The following is a 14,509-nucleotide window of genomic DNA, read 5'->3' on the forward strand; positions in this document are numbered from 1 at the left end:
TACTAGTTCTGGACAGCCAACTATATGATTAAGATAAGGCATTTTAACTACAGAATCATTCAAAAAGCTTTGTCAGCTTTAACCTCTTTCTCTTTGCCTATGTGTTCTTGGGAAAGCATAGTGAACACTGATGAGAATAAAGTCTAAAATTTTGTGAGTTTGAAAGGTCCAAAGGATTCTTTGATATCCATCATTCCAAAGTCCAGCTTTTTACCCAGCACAGCATCCATGCCCTAAGGAATAAAAACTGATGTGGGGGATTGTAGTCCAGTGAGCCAAAAACTAATCAGGCAGGGATGCTATCTTTGGATGTAAATTTAGTGGGACTTAACTATTTAGGAGCTGAATTAAGTTATGAGCTTAATTTCCTCCCAGTGTGCCACTGAGGTTCTAATGAAATTTTGTGTATATTTGTTAAGTAAATATCCTTTTATAAGAGCCAATGGATGTTAAGTGATAAAATGGAACCAGGCTGTTAGTTATTGGCCTAAATAAATTGGAGGGACACAACTAACAGGTGCTCAAGTAGTAGAAGACAGAGATTCTACACATCACTTAGGACCTAGCTTCTCAAACTGTAGGTCATGACCCCATATGGAATCTTGCTACTTATGATTTATTATCAGTAAATATTTGATTTGTATACTTATTTTATATACCTATATATCCAGGGTCATGTAAAAATTTCTTGGGCGAAAAGGGGTCACCAATGGAAAAAGTTTAAGAAGCCCTGTCTTAGGATACCATAGCATTCTTAGAGAGAGAAATAGTATGTCTGTCACTGAAAGGAAAGGACAAAGAACATTTGATATATAACCTCTCTGGTTAGTTAATGGTAGGCTTTGTAGACTTAAAGAAAATGGAATATTAAATATCTAAAATATGCTGGCACTGCTACTGAAGTACCTCGTGTCACATGGAATCCTCACAAAGTATACATCCAGCCTAGCTAAACCTGTGTTAAATAATTGGTTTCAAAGCACAAAATATCATAAAAACTTTTCATTCTCCTTCAGAATACTTCTTTAAAATTCTTTCATTCTCATTCATTTTTCCTCTTATACAGTCCTACTTAGTGCTCTCTTCTGATTTATATATATATATATATATATGTATTATATATATATATAAAGAATCCAAAGTGTATATACATATATATGTATAGCTTATACATATATATGTATATACACTTTGGATTCTTTCATAAAGATCTTGATTTCTTTATATTATTCACATTTCTGAGTCTTAATTACGTTACAATAATCCATTACATTAAGATTCCACCATTTATTTAACAAATTGCCTATTACTGATCATTTAGTTTGCGTCTCATGTTAATCTCATTAAATAGCTACAATATATTCAAATCTAGTCTAATACTTTCCTCCCAAACCTTCCTTTCTTCTTCAATTAAACCCCAATGTTATATATTTTAATTATTATGTATTATACATAGTTACACATATAGTTTTTGAACAGAAACACATCTATACAAATAACACATGTACATATATATTTACATATACATTATTATATGCACATTGTATATATTTGTATATATTCAAATGCTTAATAACTAAAATAATAACTAGCTTTTATGTAGTGCTTTAAAGTTTGCAAAGTGCTTTATATATATTATCCCATTTGGTCCTTGCAACAATTCAATCCACATTTTTTAAAAATGAGGAATATGAGGCAGAAAGATATTAAGTAATTTGTCCAAAGTTGTACAACTAGTGTCTTCAGGCAGGATTTTAACTCAAGTCTTCCTGATTCCAGGTCCAGCATCCTGTCCACTATACCATATAGCTGTTATGTATATGTATTCACATTTTACAAGTAAAGAAACTGAGTCTCAGAGAGATAATTGAAGATACTTAATGACAAGTTCACATTCAGGTTGCCACATATACCTCTAAAGTCACTAGAAGGAAAGGACTAAAATTCTGAGGAATTGATGGTGTCCAGTTTCTTTTCCTGCCTGGGTTTCCAAAATTCAGTGCTGTTTATTATTCTGCTTCTGTTCAAGAAGAGCTACTTCTTTTCCATATTTACAGTTCAGTAAAAGTAAGTTCTTCAAGACAGAAGCTGTTTTTCCTTTTCCTAACTTAGTCCCTTGCATTTAGTAGGCAGCAAAAGCCTGCTAAGACAACAAACACTAGATGGTATTGGGCCGGCTCCAGGGTTTTTTCCCTTCATTTCTATTAAGCACAAGATATTTTTCAACTATGCATTTAAAGTTGTGTCATTGGCATTTCAGGACTAAGAACTCAGTGAATTCTGCTATTTAAGCAGCAGCTACACTATCTAATGCCTGAACTGACAAAGAATGATTTCCTCACAGGGCTACTCCAGGCAACATTGATTCTCTGATTCTGACATCTTATACCACTCATTGTCTGTATTGTTCATTTGGCACTTACTCAAATGCTGCCTTGCAGTATTTGATAACTATTTCATGTAAGCTGTTTTCCCAGTGAGATTGAAAGTTCATTGATGGTATGTCTTAAAAGAAAAATAATATCTCCACCCAACTAGCTATGTATAGCATAATGCTAGGCACATAATCATTGCACGATAAATATTTATTAAGGGTAGCACATAGAATTTTTTAGCCTAATGCTTTTTTTGCAAAATTGATAGAAATGAAGTTTTTGTGTTTGTTTGCTTCTTCTTGTTGTTTTAGTGGCATTAACCCAGGAAAACTGTTAATAATGAGACTTAAGTCTTTATATATTCTCATGGAATTCTTTTCCAAGTGACCTGTGAGTTATAGGATTCCCAAATAAGCACAGGTAAAGGAGGTATTAGAGTACTTTCTACAACAAAGATAAACTCCTCACAGTTTCTATTCCAATCCTTAGATCTTGACAATGAAAAACCTCTGAAGGACTAATCTAGAACAAAGCTACAACTGAAGAGTTGTTCAGAACTAGACATGACTCAGTTCAGTTCTCTGATAGTTTAGATCAATATTGAAATTAAAATAGCTACTCACAGGCCATTCAGCAGTTAACAACAAGATACTTATTTAACCAAAACAGGAAAAGTATATTCAATAAGAAAATACATGAAGGATATCACAAGTGGATCCATCTTAGAAAAACTCACCAACCTCTGAGTTGCTCATGGTGGTCTGTCAGCCAGAACCAGGTTGATCATGGCTAGTTTTACTGAAGTTATGCCAAAAAAATATGTCAACTACACAATTGTTTGGTCTCCTGTGCCAATCTAGTTAAAAATATGAGTCCCTAAAATTCTACAAAATAGGCCTTAAAGTAAATCCAATAGTGGATTACATTTTCATCTATACTAAGTAAAAAGTACAAGTATACTAAGTATACTGTACTAATACTTCTTCTATACCTGGCTTGAAAAAACTTAAATAACAAGAAGCCATATTTCCATTTGCTAGAATGAATGCTGCTCTTTGTGGTAATACCTGTACCCCCTTTCTAAATTATTCTCTTTCTCCTTTCCTCATCTACATGTCCCCTTCCTCTTCTTGTATATTCACTGAATCCTCAGACCAACCACTCCATCCACTAGTTCTAAACAATCTCCTCTGAGGATCTTGTAGCTATAAGACCCTTCTTCTGGGAGCCACTTTCCCCCACCTCCACACTCTCTCATGGCTAAGTGCTATCATCATCTGCATTTCACAGATAAGGAAACTGAAGCAGACAGAAGCTAAGAGATTTGCTTGGAGTCACACAGCTGACAATTAAGGCAGAATTTGAATTCAGGTCTTCCGGACTCCATTGCTCTATTTATTGTACAACCTAGCTTTCAGGAAGAGCAGAAGTCGAGTTCCAAAGGAAAAGGGTTATGTCCCTCTATTTTTTAATGCGTGTCCAGTGGTGAGTGAGTTGTTAATAATTCTTGGGGAGGAAAAAATTTTGTATTTACTTTCAAGATGTTGTTGTAGCATCTGTTGCTCTGGCATTTGAGGCCCCCAGAAAAGTTCCTCCTGACTCAGGATATCTGAAGCATCCACTCATATTTGTATTCACTCAAAACTATAACCAGAGCTATACAGCTAAGAAGTGTCTGAGACCCTATTTAAACTCAGGTCTTGATGACTACAGGCCCAGTAATCTATCCATTTGCAGATTTCCCCAGATTTTTGAAAGAGGAGAGCAAGATGGTTCAAACCAGTGGCGAAAAAGATAATCTGATCCTTTTATACAGCAGGCATTTATCAGAACACAGAGGTTATGGAGTTATAATGCAAGATTTCAACAAAAGACCAAATGCTGTCAAGGTTGATTTTAGGTCCTATTTCTCATGACTGAAGAGTATCAAAGGACGACTTAGTTCCTATTTCCTCTCTCCTATCTCTGTCTACATATATTGTTTAGTTCATGTTCAATTATTTGTGATCCCATTTGGGTTTTTTTTGTTTGTTTGTTTGTTTTTTGACAAAGAGTGATTTTCCATTTCCTTGTCCATCTTATTTTACAACTGAGGCAAAGAGGGGTCACACCTATTAAGTGTCTGAGGCCATATTGAACTCGGGTCTTCCTGACTCTGGGCCTGGTGTTCTATCCACTGCACCATATTGTTTCCCATTCTGTAAGTTTCCTTTAGATCATTTCTAAAAACTTTCAAAAGTGATGTCTCCTTTATCTAGAGAACACCAATTTATCTGTCTCGGTGGGAGGAAAAGACAAATACATAGATCCAGGCTTATGCTAGGGTCAAATTTTCAGAAGTCTTTAAACCTCAGAAATTAACAAATACAACCAATCAAAGCTTGATTTATTTTTGTCTATGTGCAAGAAAGGGGTGAAGAAAACATTAATAATGAAGAATAACCTTAAAAATGTATCCTACCTATACTTTTATTTTTTTAGGAGCCAGTTGTTAAATATTTGCCAGCCTATTCCTTCATAGAACTGACCACTGCAAGCATTTCTAGACATTTGCAGATTCATTTTCCCTGGCAATCTGAGCCTATTGCTTTTTGTTTTTAATAGTGTCTAATGTTCCACAGAGCAGCTCATGACTCACTTTGATTCCTGAGATACTTTGATTCATTTTTTTAGGCCCTACCATTTCTGATCCATTCTCCCCTCTTCACATAATATCTCTATTTCTGGTTCATTTTCTAGAGCCACTCTTTCTAAAGTAACCTCTTTACCTGTGTGTTATAGCCTCTACAATAGTAAAATCAATAAGAATATTTTTCTTTCTAGACAGGTTTTATTCCAGCTGCAGGGAAGGAAGCACAAGATCATCCTTCAATGTGGATTTTTTTTTTTAAAGAAAAAGAGGTCTAGGGAGAGACCTATTTGCTGAAAGATGTCACCTTTGACAAAGGCTTAAATAAAATAGTAAGTTTTGATAAATCTGTATCCAGTTCAAACACTTTTTCTTCCCAATCAAATGTCTATGAGTCTTTCAGGAACAAAGCCTTCTCCACAAGGACTATGAAGGATTCAGACAAAATCTCCTATAAGAGACCTACCTAAGGGATTCCTTTTTACCTTTAGTGAGTCCATTAACCAGCTTGCCAAATTCTCCGGCATAACAAAATTATAGATAGGTTTTCTCTTGGGTGAGCTGAAATGGTGAAAATTGCCCAGAGAAAATTGAAACCCTGATAATTGATTTTCTTCCTGTTAAAATTTCAAAAGATCTGAGTCTTTCTGAGATTAAATTGAAACAGCTTGGGACAAATGCTACCAGAACCATGGGGAATACCTCTAAATTCTTAGAACAGTTTGCCAGCTAAATCTATGTGTGACACTTCTTCAGAAATAGATGGAGAATTAAATTATTTTCCTAAAATAGATAGTTCTATTCCCCTTGGGCTTGTGCAGAATCAGCTAATTTGGTTGTGTTATTAACTTTGTCATTGGTATCTGGAGTTGAAGAATTAAGGAGGAAAATGAGGGAGTCTTGACTGTGAGAAAAAAATGCTTCAGGTCATGAGATGTTATTGGAAGACAAATCAAAATCTCTTTAGTCCTTTGAAGAAGTGCTTGTGCATAAATTCTGTTGATATAATGGTTGAAATGTGGAGCAGTGAGTTGACATCTGAAAATCAGGCCAAATGGCCATACTATTAAAATGGATCATAGGATAATAGAGTTATCCTACTGTAAGGTTATCTAAAAGTCATCTAGTTCAAGCTTCCTCATTTATAATATGATTTATGTTACCTAATGTACCTTCAAAATGGCACATATAAATATGAAATTAAAAAATACCTTTTTTGACAATGTAAGTTTATTTTGCAAATTTAGTAGCATTTTAAAGAAAATTAGGCCCCCTCCAAACATATCTTAAATATTAAGTGAGATTTTACATCTTTACAGGTGAGGAAACTCAGGTCCAGAGTGGTTGCAAAGTCACACAGCTACTAAATGGTAGACTTGGGATTCAAACCTAGGTGCTTTGTTATCACTTCCTTTTCTTATAGCTACACATAAGATATTATAGCATTCCTCTAAGGCATTTCCCAAATTAGTACTCAGCTGTGGAAGTTAGGTCTCCTTAACAATCAATCACACAATTTTGTTCAGTCATTTTTTTTCAGTCATGTTTGACTCTTCATGACCTCATTTGGAGTTTTTTGGCAAAGATACTGGAGTGATTTGCCATTTCCTTCTCCAGTTCATTTTATCAATAATGAAACTAAGGCAAACATATTTGCCCAGAGTCACACACATAGTAAGGATCTGAGTCCAGATCTGAACTCAAGAAGAAGAGTTTTTCTGACTTCAGGCCCAGCATTCTATGTCTTGTACCACCTAATTGCCTGAATCAGCCAGTAGACTTGATTAACTCCCTGTCCTCTATTTACTATGGCTTCTGCTTCTCTGTCATTTACCTCCTTTAGGGCATCTCCTCCTTCCAATCCTAGACACTCTTCACCTGAATCCCCAACTCTTAATAGGTGAGCTTTTGTCTCACAATTGGTCAAAGGCCAAAAAAAAAAGGAAAGGAAAACAACACCTTGAAAAGTAGAATTAATCATATGGAAAAAGAGATACAAAAGTTAACTGAAGAACATCATACATTAAAAACTAGAACTGAGAAAATGGAAGCTAATGACTCAATGAGACATCAGGAACAAGTCGAACAAACTAAAGAGAATGAAAAAATAGAAGAAAATGTAAAATACCTCATTGGAAAAACAGCTGACCTGGAAAATAGATCCAGGAGAGACAATTTAAAATTTATTGATCTACCTAAAGGCCATGATCTAAAAAAGAGCTTGGATAATATTCTTTAAGAGAACATCAAGGAAAACTTCCCTGAAATACTAGAACTAGAGGGCAAAATAGTTATTGAAAGAATCCATCAATCACTTCCAGAAAGAGATCCTACAAGGAAAACCCCAAGAAATATTGCCACAAAATTCCAGCAAGCTGCCAGGAAAAAAATAATTCAAGTACTGAGGAGCCACAGTCAGGGTTTGGCAGCTTCTACAATAAAATATCAAAGGACTTGGAATATCATATTCCAGAAGGCAAATGACCTGAGATTATAATCAAGAAGAAAAGGGGGAAAAAAACTTAATCAGCATAAAACAAAAACAAAAAAAAAAAAAAAAAAAAAAAAAAAGGTGAACTTACTACCAATAAAGAAGAAATTAAAGCAGCAATTAGGAGCTATTTTTGCCTAAATGTATGCCAACAAATATGACAGCCTAATTAAAATGGATGAATAATTTACAAAGATATAAATTGTTTAAATTAACAGAAGGGAAAATAAATAACTTAAATAACCCAATTTTAGAAAAAGAAATTGAACAAGGCTATAAAAGAAAATCTCCAGAGCCAGAAAGATTTACAAGTGAATTCTACCAAATATTTAAAGGACAATTAATTCCAATACTATGTAAACTATTTGAGAAAACAGGCAAAGGAGTCCAACAAATTCCTTCTATGACACAAATATGGGGCTAATATCTAAACCAAGAAGAGCCAAAACAGAACAATCTCCTTGATCTGCATCTAATATTGGTGCAAAATTTTTTATTTATTTACTTATTTCTGTTTCACTGCTTATCCTTTTTTTTAAATTATTTTTAACTTTAAAAAAATTTTTAAAAAAGCTTTTTATTTTCACAATACATGCAAAGAGAAACCTTGTATTCCAAATTTTTCTTCCTCCTTTATTTGCACCCTTTCCTCCCTTAGACAACAAGTATTCCAATATACGTTTAACACATGCAGTTCTACTCAACATATTTCTGCATGTCATGGTGCAAAATTTTTAAATATAATATTAACAAAAAAGTTATAACAACTTATCAACAAGTTAATGTACTACAACTAAGTGGGGATTGTACCAAGGATAATATAAGGAAAATAATTGGCATAATTTCCTATATCAGTAACAAACTTAACAGAAACCACATGATAATCCCTATTAAAAAATCCTATAGAGCATAGAAATAGATGGAGTTTTCTTTAAAATGATAAGCATTATCTATCTAAAACCATCAGCAAATATTATTTGTGATAGGAAGAAGCTAGACACATTTCCAATAAAATCAAAGATGGAAAAAGGATACCCATTATCACTACTATTGTTCAATCTTGAACTAAAAATGTTGACTTTAGCAATAAGAAAAGAAAAAGAAATCAAAGCAATTAGAGGAGGCAATGCGGAGACGAAACTATCAATTTTTTCAGATGATATGATGATATACTTAGAGAATCCTACAGAATCATCTAAAAATCTGCTTGAAACAATTAACAGCTTTAGCAAAGTTGCAGGATATAAAATCCACACAAAGAAATTCCATTTAAAATAACTGTCGACAAAATAAAATATATAAGACAAATCCAGGAATTACAATTATAAAACACTTTTCACACAAATAAAGTCAAATCTAAACAATTGGATAAATATCAATTGCAAATAGATTAACTGAATTAATTATGACAATTCTATCTAAATAAGTCTACTTATTAAGTGCCAAACCAATTAAACTACCAAAAAAATTACTTTATAGAGCTAGGAAAAAAAATTCATTTGGAAGAACAAAAGATCAAGAATATCAAGGGAATTAATGAAAAAAAAAATGCAAAATATGGTAATCTAGTGGTACCATACCTAAAATTCAATTATAAAGTAGCTATTATCAAAACCATATGGTACTGACTAAAAAACAAGAGTGGTGTGGATCCATGGAATAAATTAGATACACATGATATAATAATCAATGACTATAGTAATCTAGTGTTTGATAAACCCCAAAACTTCAGCTACTGGAATAAGAACTCATTATTTCAAAAAATTGCTGAAAAAACTCGAAAATAATATGTCAGAAACTCAGCATAGGCCTTCATCTCACATCTAAAAACAAAATAAGATCAAAATCGGTACATGATTTAGGTGTAAAGGGTGATAATATAAGCAAAGTAGGAGAGCAAGGGATAGTCCTCCTTTTAGATCTTTGGAGAAGGGAGGAATTTAGTCCAAATAACTAGGGAAGATTATGAAATGCAAAATGGACAATTTTGATTACATTAAATTAAAAAGGTTTTGCACAAACAAAGCCAAAGTAGCAAAGATTAGAAGGGAAGCAGAAAGCTAGGAAAAAATTTTTACATCCAGTCTTTCTGATAAAAATCTCATTTCTAAAATATATAAAGAGCTGAGGCAAATTTTGTAAAATTAAAAGTCATTCCCCAGTGATAAATGGTCAAAAGGAATGAACAGATGATTTTCAGATGAAGAAATTAAAGCCATCTATAATTATATTAAAAAGTTCTAAATCACTATTGATTAGAGAAATACAAATTAAAACAACTCGGAGGTATCACCTTAAACCTTTCAGATTGGCTAAAATGACAGGAAAAGATAATAATAAATGTTGGAGGGGATATAGGAAAACTGGAACAGTAATGTATTGTTAGTAGAATTGTGAAATGATCCAACTGTTCTGGAGAGCAAATTGGAACTATGCCCAAAGGGCTATAAAACTATGCATACCCTCTGATTAACCAGTGCCTCTACTGGGTCTGTATCCCAAAGAAATAATAAAAGAAGGGGGAAATGTGAAAAAAATTTTGTAGCAATTATTTTTCTGGTAGCAAAAAATTGGAAAATGATTAGACGCCTATCCACGGGGAAATGGATGAATTATGGTAAGTTATGGTATATGAAAGTAATGGAATATTATTTTTCTATAAAAATGATAAACAGATTTATTTTAGAAAAGCCTGGAAAGATTTACATCATCCAATGCTGAGTGAAACAAACAGAACCAGGAAAACATTGTACATAGCAACATCAGAAGTATTCAAAGATCAACCATGACAAACTTCGTTCTTTTCAGATGTTCAGTGATCCAAGACAATTCCAATAAACTTTGGATAGAAAATGCCATTGACATCCAGAAAGAACTATGGAGACTGAATATAAGTCAACACATTCTATATTCACTTTTTTTCTTCTGGTTTTTTTTTTCCTCTCATGTTTTTTCCCTTTTGTTCTGATTTTTCTCTCCCTACACGATTTATAAGTAAATATGTTTTTTTTAAAAGAATGTTCATGCATAACCAAAAAATGATATTTTTACATATAATGGAAAAAATATTTTTTCTTTTTTTATTATAACTTTTTATTGACAGTACATATGCATGGGTAATTTTTTAGAACATTATCCCTTGCATTCACTTCTGTTTTGATTTTTCCCTTTCCTCTCTCCAATCCCTCCCCTATATGGCAGGCAGTCTAATACATGTTAAATAAGTTATAGTATATCCTAGATACAATATATGTGCATAGAACCGACAGGAAGAATTGGATTCAGAAGGTAAAAATAACCTAGGAAGAAAAACAAAAATGCAAGCAGTTTGCACTCATTTCCCAGTGTTCCTTCTCTGGATGTAGCTGGGTGTAGCTCTGTCCATCATTGATCAATTGAAACTGAGTTAGGTCTCTTTATCAAAAAAATCCACTTCCATCAGAATACATCCTCATACAGTATTGTTGTTGAAGTATATAATGATCTCCTGGTTCTGCTCATTTCACTCAGCATCAGTTCATGTTAAGTCTTTCCAAGCCTCTCTGTATTCATCCTGCTGGTCATTTCTTACAGAACAATAATATTCCATAACATTCATCTACCACAATTTACCCAACCATTCTCCAGTTGATGGGCATCCATTCATTTTCCAGTTTCTTGCCACTACAAACAGGGCTGCCACAAACATTTTTGCACATACAGGTCCCTGTCCCTTCTTTATAATCTCTTTGGGATATAAGCCCAGTAGTAGCACTGCTGGATCAAAGGGAATGCACATTTTGATAACTTTTTGGGCATAATTCCAGATTGCTCTCCAGAATGGTTGGATTCGTTCACAACTCCACCAACAATACATCAATGCCCCAATTTTCCCGCATCCCCTCCAACAGTCATCATTATTTTTTCCTGTCATCTTAGCCAATCTAACAGGTGTGTAGTGGTATCTCAGAGTTGTCTTAATTTGCATTTCTCTGATCAATAGTGATTTGAAACACCCTTTCATATGAGTAGAAATAGTTTCAATTTCATCATCTGAAAATTTTCTGTTCATATCCTTTGACCATTTATCAATTGGAGAATGGCTTGATTTCTTATAAAGTCAATTATAGAGTCAATTCTCTATATATTTTGGAAATGAGGCCTTTATCAGAACCTTTAACTGTAAAAATGTTTTCCCAGTTTATTACTTCCCTTCTAATCTTGTTTGCATTAATTTTGTTTGTACAAAGGCTTTTTAATTTGATGTAAACAAAATTTTCTATTTTGTGATCAATGTCAATCTCTAGTTCTTCTTTGGTCACAAATTCCTTTCTCCTCCACAAGTCTGTGGGGTAAACTATCCTATGTTCTAATTTATTTATGATCTCATTCTTTATGCCTAAATCATGAACTCATTTTAATCTTATCTTTATGTATGGTGTTAAGTGTGGGTCCATGTCTAGTTTTTGCCATATTAATTTCCAGTTTTCCCAGCAGTTTTTGTCAAATAATGAATTTTTATCCCAAAAGTTGGGATCTTTGGGTTTGTCAAACACTAGATTGCTATAGTTATTGACTATTTTGTCCTGTGAACCTAACCTATTTTACTCATCAACTAATCTATTTCTTGGCCAATACCAAATAGTTTTGGTGACCGCTATTTTATAATATAGTTTTAGATCAGGTACAGGTAGGCCACCTTCATTTTTTTTTCATTAATTCCCTTGAAATCCTTGACCTTTTGTTCTTTCATATGAATTTTGTTATTTTTTCTAGGTCATTAAAAGAGTTTCTTGGGAGTCTGATTGGTATAGCACTAAATAAATAGATTAGTTTAGGGAGTTTGTCATCTTTATTATATTCACTCGACCTATCCAAGAGTACTTAATATTTTTCCAATTATTTAAATCTGACTTTATTTGTGTGGAAAGTGTTTTGTAATTTTGCTCATATAATTCCTAACTTTCCTTTGGTAGATAGATTCCCAAATATTTTATGCTATCAACAGTTATTTTGAATGAATAAAAATGTTTTTAAGTTGATAAGGCTATTTCTACTTTTTGACAAAACCTAAATTTTCACTCTGATACTCTAAGTTAGTAATTGAGCTTAGTCTCACTGGTCATATGGCTTTAGGATGGTATGTGCTATCTTTTTTTAAAAATTCTTAATTATTATTGGTATCTTTGTTTTTATGTACCTTTCACTTCATCTATAAATTTACAGGATTGGACCAGATGATCTCTAAGTTTTCTTTCAACTCTACATTTATTAACATATTCATTCTACCACTATCCAATGAAATATTCTTTATAACAAGAGTGTCATTATAAGGAATATAACAGCAGAGTGAAGAGAAGAAAAGAAGTATGTATTCTCACCTCTTCTCTGGGATCAAGACTGGTCATTTTAATTACATAGTATTCAGTTTTGTTTTCTTTCCATTTCCATTTTTATATATAGTAAATGTGGGTATATATGTATACATGTACATACACATATACACACATGTGATTGTGTGTGTAAATTTTCTGGTTATGTTCAGTTCATCCTTCATCACTTCACATAAGTCTTCCTATGTTTCTCTGAAAATTTTTTATCTATTGTTTCTCATGGTATATTACTATTCCATTATGTTCAGGTACATGTCATGTCTTTATTAGATGCCTCCAAATAGTTCAAAACAGTCTTGTTCCATTTCAAAATTTATGCCTCTTTTAAAGTCATCCATTAAGCGCCTGTTTTCTGTGTGAGCAGATTCCCAATTCTCAACTCATCTACAAAGCAGAGATCACAGTCATATCCTGAATCTAATGAATTAGCTCCTTCTAAGCTCAGATTCCTAGCTTTCTCCTCCTTATCAGATTCTCTGATCACTCATTTCTACTTTCCCTGTCCTCCTACGTACTGATCTACCAGAATCTTATTTTATTTTGGCTACTACATCCTACAAATGGAACAATCAACTCTCTAGTAGAAGATGGGAAGGGGAAATGAAAAGGAATCATAAGATCACAGATTTAGGGTGAGAAAGAATATCAAAGAACATCTAGTCCAATCTTGTAGTTTTGCAAAGAAGGAAACTGAGGCCCAGTGTCATTAAACAAAAACTTCCCTGTGATCACACAGACACTGAGTAGTATTTTCAGAATTTAAACCCACATCCTTGTCCAAATTTAGTGCTCTTTTCTTTAAATGGCCCTAGTTCCTTAACAATCTTTTTCTGGAGCATAAAAAGCAGGGTTCAAGTTGGGGAGTTAATAAATAAAAATGGATAAGCCAGATGGGGTTATTACCAGGATGTTTGAAGAGAACTGAGATTTTAAGAAGTTCAAATGAGCATGAAAACTGAAAATTGTCAAAACATGAATTCAGGGTCAGAAGAATTATACTGGTATTTTTTGTCTAAGCCTATGATTTCATTAGTATAATGAACTCTTAGTAAGTAGATTCCTTCTGCTAAAAGAGATTGGCAACTGTTCTGTGATTTATGGCCTCATTAAGTTGATTTCAACATTGACAGATTAAGAACCTTGTTGATGGTCCTACAACCAGGACTTCCTAATTCTGAGACCAGCTCTCTATCCACTACAGTACTGTATCTCTTTTTGTACTAAATTAGGAAAGTAAAAATACAGTGTAGTAAGAGTGGAAAGCTCCCCTTTGTCTGAAAATTCAGTTCTGATTCAGCCAATCCTGAGTCATCAGTTCTTCCGCCTCTACAATCAAATAGATCTTTTATCATAACAGTACTCAATCCTGAGCCATTTGCAGCACACAGTTATGGCCAGAAACAGACTCCTCAATGTCTCTATATTACTGAATTGGAAACAAGCAGAATGTACAAGCACATATTCTAAGGACTAAAACTAAGCAGGAAATATCTGCAAATACTTCAAAGATAACTCTCCTACAATTGTCCTGGCTTCCCCACCAATACCACATCAATTTCTTACAATCAAAAAGTACAAGGAAGTGGTTTTTCTGGCTCAATTTGTTCCTCTAAAGCTTTTGTATTTCACTGAGTTTTCTGCT

The sequence above is a fragment of the Sarcophilus harrisii genome, chromosome 4, assembly GCF_902635505.1.
Source record: "Sarcophilus harrisii chromosome 4, mSarHar1.11, whole genome shotgun sequence".
Lineage (NCBI taxonomy): Eukaryota > Metazoa > Chordata > Mammalia > Dasyuromorphia > Dasyuridae > Sarcophilus > Sarcophilus harrisii.